Source organism: Petaurus breviceps, unplaced genomic scaffold (assembly GCF_028583685.1).
Source record: "Petaurus breviceps papuanus isolate PSGF00001 unplaced genomic scaffold, PetGlider_PUasm1.0 582, whole genome shotgun sequence".
NCBI lineage: Eukaryota > Metazoa > Chordata > Mammalia > Diprotodontia > Petauridae > Petaurus > Petaurus breviceps.
This window is the reverse complement of record NW_027186390.1, coordinates 119,988-126,711: the sequence shown is the minus strand read 5'-3', so window position 1 is coordinate 126,711 and position 6,724 is coordinate 119,988.

The window sequence follows — 6,724 nt, the reverse complement described above, 5'->3', positions numbered from 1 at the left end:
GTAATTCAATAATTGATTATTTATTTTGCTTTTTGGAAGGCAATTGGGGTTAAGTGACTTGCCCAAGGTCACATGGCTAGTAAGTGTGCCAAGCGTCTGAGGTCGGATTTGAACTCAGGTCCTCCTGACTCCAGGGCCAGTGCTCTATTCACTGTGCCACCTAGCTGCCCCACAATAATTGATTATTAATATAAGGGAAAAACAATTACTTCTCTCCATCAGATGAGATAATATAGTGCCTATCACAGTTCCTGGCACATAGTAAATGCTATATAAATGCTACCTATTATTGTTATTATTTTAAAACAGAAAACCTGAATCTGAGTCCGGACTCTGTCTGTCATGTATGACTTTGGGCAAGCCAGGTCCCTTCTCTGGGACTGGATTTTTCCATCTGTAAAATGAGGAAGGGACTAGCTAATTGATATAAATGTTCTAATATTCCATAATTCCGAAAATTTTGGTTTTAGGTCTGAAGATAGAATAATGGCCACATCTGGATAGCATGGAATGCTTACATAGCATTCTAATCCACAAAATGAAAGTTTTATTGGCTCTTACCAAATGGATGACCACTTTTGATCAGTTTGTGTCCTCCCTAAGCACTGGGGCATGGTATCTGCTGTGTCTCTCCCTCGGGATCTCCCTCAAGAAAATGGGCTTTACATGTTTCCTGAATTTACACTTGAGAATAATATTAAAAACAAACAAATACTCCCTCCTTGAGATACTAAGGCCACAATCTCTTAATGCATGAGTTGTAGCCTTGAGGCTGTTCCCTAAAGTTGTGTCAGCTGAAACAAAACAGCTAAAACGCCACAGTATTCATTACCCTTAGATTACAAAATAGTAAGTAGTTATTAACTGTTATTAAGAGGAGCTATAATTACAGCACTATCAGACGCAGAGTATGTGGTCTCTCTTTTTTTTTCTTAAATGTGCAAGAGATTCCAAACTATTTTCACGCTGTTCTAATTAGAAAAAGACCTATTAATCTCCAGCCCCCCGGCTTTTCCTATCTACCCTGGAATAATAGGTTCCTTTATCCACCCAAACTAAACAGAGAGGCCCTGCCAGGACAGACTTCTCTTCCAAAGACCTAGATGACAATGCCTTCCTTCCCTGGGAGGCCTTGAACTGTCTTGGTGGCAGCTTGTGAATTTCTGGTGACATAGGGGTAGCTTAGAAAGCAAGGAAAGATTTGGCTCCTAGGAATCCTTAGATGTGAGAGCTAGACCTTGAAGTGACCTCAAAGGCCATTTAGTCTGCTCTCTTCATTTTATGGATGAAGACATGAAGAGAAGTGATTTTCAGTCACACAAGGCTATACAATTAAGTTGGCATTCGAACTCAGGTCCTTTGGACTCCAAACTCAGAATGCTCTTGTTTTAATGGTGATGATGATGATAGCTTCTATCGTCTACATACTTTTCTAGTTACTAGCGGCATTCTGAACTTTTCTACCATGTCTCCAGGCTGAATACCTTTTCTTTCCTCTTCCTCTTTCCCCTCTGTTGTTCAGTCACTTTCAGTCCTGTCCAACTCGACTATTCATGACCCCGTTTGGAGTGTTCTTGATAAAGACACTGGAGTGGTTGGCCTTTTCCTTTTCCAGTTCATTTTGCAGATGAGGAAAATGAGACGACAAGTATCCCTTTCTGGGTTTGGCTTACCCAAGGTCACACAGCATGTAAATATCTGAGGCCAGATTTGAAATCAGAAAGACAAGTCTTACTGACTCCAGGGCCCACTGCACCACCTAGTTCCCCACTCCAACCCCTACCTTTTCAGCCTCTATTTAAGTGTTACCTTCCCTCTTTAGAATATAAGCTCCTTGAGGACAGGTAGTGTCTGTTTTTACTTGTATTTGTATTCTAATGCTAGGTGGCTGACAACACAGTGATGTTCACAAAACCTTCTTGAAGTGAATAGGGCAAACGCTATAATATCGGTTTTAGACACTGGGGATCATAGAGGTTGTATGACTTGCCCACAGTCACACAGATAGTGAGAGAAGAGAGACTTGAACCCCAAGTCTATCATTCTTTCCATTGTATCCTGTGGCTTTAGTTTTGCTTGCAAACACAGAATGGTAGAATTTTAGAGCAAGAAAGTTCCTTAGAAATCAATTAGTCTTAACTCTGTCATTTACAGATGGGGAAACCAAAGCCCAGATAGGAAGCTTCAGTTTACTGTGGGCATACCATGTATGGAGTATTTGGTAAATCCTGGTATCATAATTTAGGAAAAACATCAAGTATCCAAACGAACACAAAGAGTATAATTAAAGGCCTCAAGATCATACCATGTGAAGGTCATTTGAAGGAACTGGGGATGTTTAGCCTATGAAGAGAAGAATTAGGAGGAGAGTCATAGCTGTCATCCAATATCTGAAAGGATCTCATGTTGAAGATTTGTTCTGCCTGTCCCCAGAATGCAGAACAGTGAGCAGGGGGTAGAAGGCAGAGAGGCAGATTCAGGTTTGATATAATGAGGAACCTTCTGATGATTACAGTGATTTCCCAGTAGAATGAACTGTTTCTTACAGCCTCGGGTTCCTTCAAACTGGAGATCTTTAAGGGGAAGTTGGAAGCCTACTTGTTGGGTGTGTTATGGAGAGAATTCTTTTCCAGATCTACATTAGACTAAGTTGCTTCTAAGGTATTTTTATTTAGATAGGTATTATTAAGTTGTTTTCATTCATGTTGGACTCTTTGTGACCCCATTTGCAGTTTTATTGTCAGAGATACTGGAGTGGTTTGCCTTTTATTTTGCCAGCTCATTTTACAGATAAGGAAACTGAGGCAAAACAAGGTTAAGTGGCTTGCCCAGGATCATACAGATAGTAAGTGTCTGAGGCTGGATTTGAACTCAGGAAGATGAGTCTTCTCGATTCTAGACCCAGCATTCCATACACTGAGCCACCTCCCAATGAAATCCCAGTACCTTATGGACAGGTACTGTTTTGTTCCTGTTTTACCAGACCCTATTCTCCTATGATGTCTTAGCCTTGAAAGCCATATGTAAATTTATGAATATATATTATGTCTTATAATTAATTGGATAATAATTTGCTAAGTTCTTCTTATATAGAAGGTACTATGCTATAAATGACAACATATTACATAGCACTAAAATGTAGCACCTACTAAATGTCCATAAAGATGCAATCAAATAGCTAAAATTTTACAGCAGACACTCTTTGTCATAAATTAATGCAACCAATCCCTGTGCTACAAACAGTCAGTCAACAAGCATTTATTAAGTACTTAACATATGCCAGGCACTGGGAAATGCTGTTGGTCAGTTATTTTTAGTTGTGTCTTACTCTTTGTGGGTTTCTTGGCAAATTGGAGTGGTTTGCCTTCGTTTCCTTCTCCAGCTCATTTTACAGATGAGGAAACTGAGGTAAACAGGGTTGAGTGTCTTAGTGTAATGTCAATCATGGCAGCACACCTGAGAGCTGATGCTGTGAATAATTTTAAGGGTCCAGTTGCAAGGTATAAGAAACACTCTAGTTAAAACTAAACCTTATTCAAGAAACTAAAGCATATCAATTCATAACAACTTATTGCTAAGGTTGGCCACATGATCTTAAACAAAACATATCATTTAGTATATGACATAACACACAGTATGTAACATGGTACACAGCATGTGTCATTGCATTCAGTATATCTTATGGCATTGTATATCCCCTGCCTTATACATTATTTATACAATCAGGGGGTCCCAGGCCAGGGTCTTCCCTAGCACAATACATCTTTAAGGACTAGCAGAAAACACAAACACCCTCCACCCCTAGGTCACAATAGGTTACAATCTTCAATCCAAACAAAGTGTCCAAGTAAAGTCCTCTTGGCGGTGTGTCTTTCTTTTCATGCTGCTGTAGCAGGCTCCCACCTTGTACTCTCACTGCTCCTGCCTTGCTGCAAAGTTTTCATCTTGACCAGGGCCTGAACTCCAAGCCCTGTGACTGCAGGTCTTTGGACCAACCACTCCCAGCTACTGCCTGGATCCTGATGCAGGCAGCTTTTCACTCTTGCTCCCTGTCTCAGCTTGTGAGGGAAGGGACTGCTCCACTCCAAGCTCTCCCTACTCCTGCCTAACAGCAGACTCCAGGGACTCCTGCCCAGCTTCTTTCTCTGGGAAAACAAAGCTTTAAAGGGCAGCAACAATATTTATACACATTACCAGATTTTAATTCACTTTCAAACCCCAGAGGCTCCCTGATAACAGCTCTTAAAAGGGCTTAAGCTAAGCCTTCTTCCCATGGGCAGGTCTCTGCCCTTCAGCTCAATTCCTTTCACAACTGAGACTCCTTTAGGGAGCCTTCGAAGCTACTGCTTGCTGCCAGCTCTCTCAAGGCTCCACCCTCAATATTTATCTTCTTCCTCTGGGTTCACATTCATGGGGGGGGGGGGGAGGGCACTTAGGAAACAGCTACCTAGAGTCTTCTTCCAGAACATTAAGAGTTCTAGGGCAAAGAATTCTTCTCAAGAGTGAGCCCCAAGGCAATATCAAGTTTCCAGCTTATATATGATTTTACTTAGCATCTGATTGGTTGAGCCTCCATGCATAGTCCATGTTTGTTTTCTGATTGACTCAGGCACATACATAGCCCACGTGCCTATCACCAAAACTCAGCACCTGACAGATTTAGTGCCCAAAGGTAGGAAAGCCCTTACACCTCCTCTGCTTCTAGTTCCCAAAGGCATGAAAGCCTGCACCTCAGCACCTAATGTGCTACAGCTGTGGATTACCAGAGATTAATCCTTCAGATGTTTACAATTTAGCCTGAGACTGGGAAGCTGAACTTCAAAAAGAAAAACAGCAAAAAATCCCACTTTGTTTGCTGTTACACTTGGCTAGGGTCACAAAGCTCACTGGGGAAGCCAGAAAGCCAAGAAAGTCTTTGGTCTTCGAGCTCATGTTCTGATAAAAGAGACAACATGTAAATAACTATGTAACCACAAGATTATGTATACAGTGTAAATGGGACATAATCTCACTATCTGTGTGACCATGGGCAAGTCACTTAACCTCTATGATCCTCAATGTCTAATATCAATGGGGATGAGGAATGCCTTCGGCAAAAGAAAGAATTTGAACTAAGTCTTGAAGAGGGTCAGGAGGTCAGGAATAGTCAGGATGTGAGCAAGGAGATAAGACTTGAGAATTCAACTGGGAATATAAAAGGAGAGAGATGCAGTTTATTCACAAGTAGTTTACAATCTAATACAAAACTCCCACAAGAGAAACAGACATAACAAATAGGTCCAAGCAAAGTGCTATGAGAAATCTGAGGATGGAGAAATTGCTTTCATTTAGAGCCAGAGAAGTCTTTGCAGAGAAAGTGACACAAGAGTTGGGTTGTAAAGGATGAGAGAGAAGAAATGAAGGTGAGGAGAAACCCACTGCAAATGGACTGAGAAAATGGACAAAGATAGAAGAGGGCTGGACAAGAGCAGGAGACAGATACGGGGATATTTCACTTTCATTGCTCTTCAAAGAGATTTTTTTGTTTGGTTTTTCTGTTGTTGTTTTTTGATTAATTGAAGATTTGTGCCAATCCTGTGTTCAACAAATCTATTGGAACCATTTTTCCAACAGCATGTGCTCACATCATGTCTCTGTATCACATTTTGGCAATTCTCACAATATTTCAAACTTTTTCCTTATTATTGTATCAGTTAGACTGTGAATTTAATAAATGTTGTGTATATTATGACTGCTCCACCAACAGACTGTTCTCTCTCTCTCTCTCTCTCTCTCTCTCTCTCTCTCTCTCTCTCTCTCTCTCTCTCTCTCTCTCTCTCTCTCTCTCTCATCTCTCTCTCTCTCTCTCTCTGTCCTCCCTCCTCCACCCAGGCCTCCCTATTCCCCAATATGGAAAAAATATTACAAAAATTTCATTGATAAAGCAGTGGCAGAATTTGAGAGGATTGACTCCAATTTTGAAAGAGGTTCTATTATTAAAATGTTATCAAACAGCAATGATGCTACAGAGAAATATTTCATGAAAGGAAGGGTCAATTTATGTAGCAAACTTCATTGTTCTCTTTTAAGAAGCTAAAGAAATTAAGAAAATCAAAATTAGGAAATTGTCACAGTCACCCCAGCAGCAGCCATCAATATTAAGACAAGACTTCCACAGGCAAAAAGATTATGACTCACTGAAGGTTCAGATGATGGTTAGCATTTTTTAAGCACACAAAAAAGTATTTTTCATTAAGGTATGTGTACTGAATTTTTAGACATGATACTATTGCAAACTTAATAGACTATTGTATAGTATAACCATAAGTTTTATGTCTACTGAAAAACCAAAAAATTTATGTGACTCACTTTGTTGCAATATGTACTTTATCATGGTGATCTGGACCTGAACCCTCAATATCTCTGAGGCATGCCTGTAGTTTATTTTGTCTTGAATGTACAGAATTTGAAAGGGAATGATATGAAAACAGATTGGAAGTGTAGATTACAGTTAAATTGTGTAAGGTCTTGAATTCCAGAGCAAAGATTTTTACAATCTGTCATTATTCTCTCCCCTCCCATTACTCCTATTTGCTTTATCATTCTTCTACATGAAAACTCTAATATTTGGATACATCTACCATATATCATCAAAATTTGTAGTTGTCTTCTTCATCTTCTTTGTTATCATTATCGTTTTCTTCTTCTTCTTCTTCTTCTTCTTCTTCTTCTTCTTCTTCTTCTT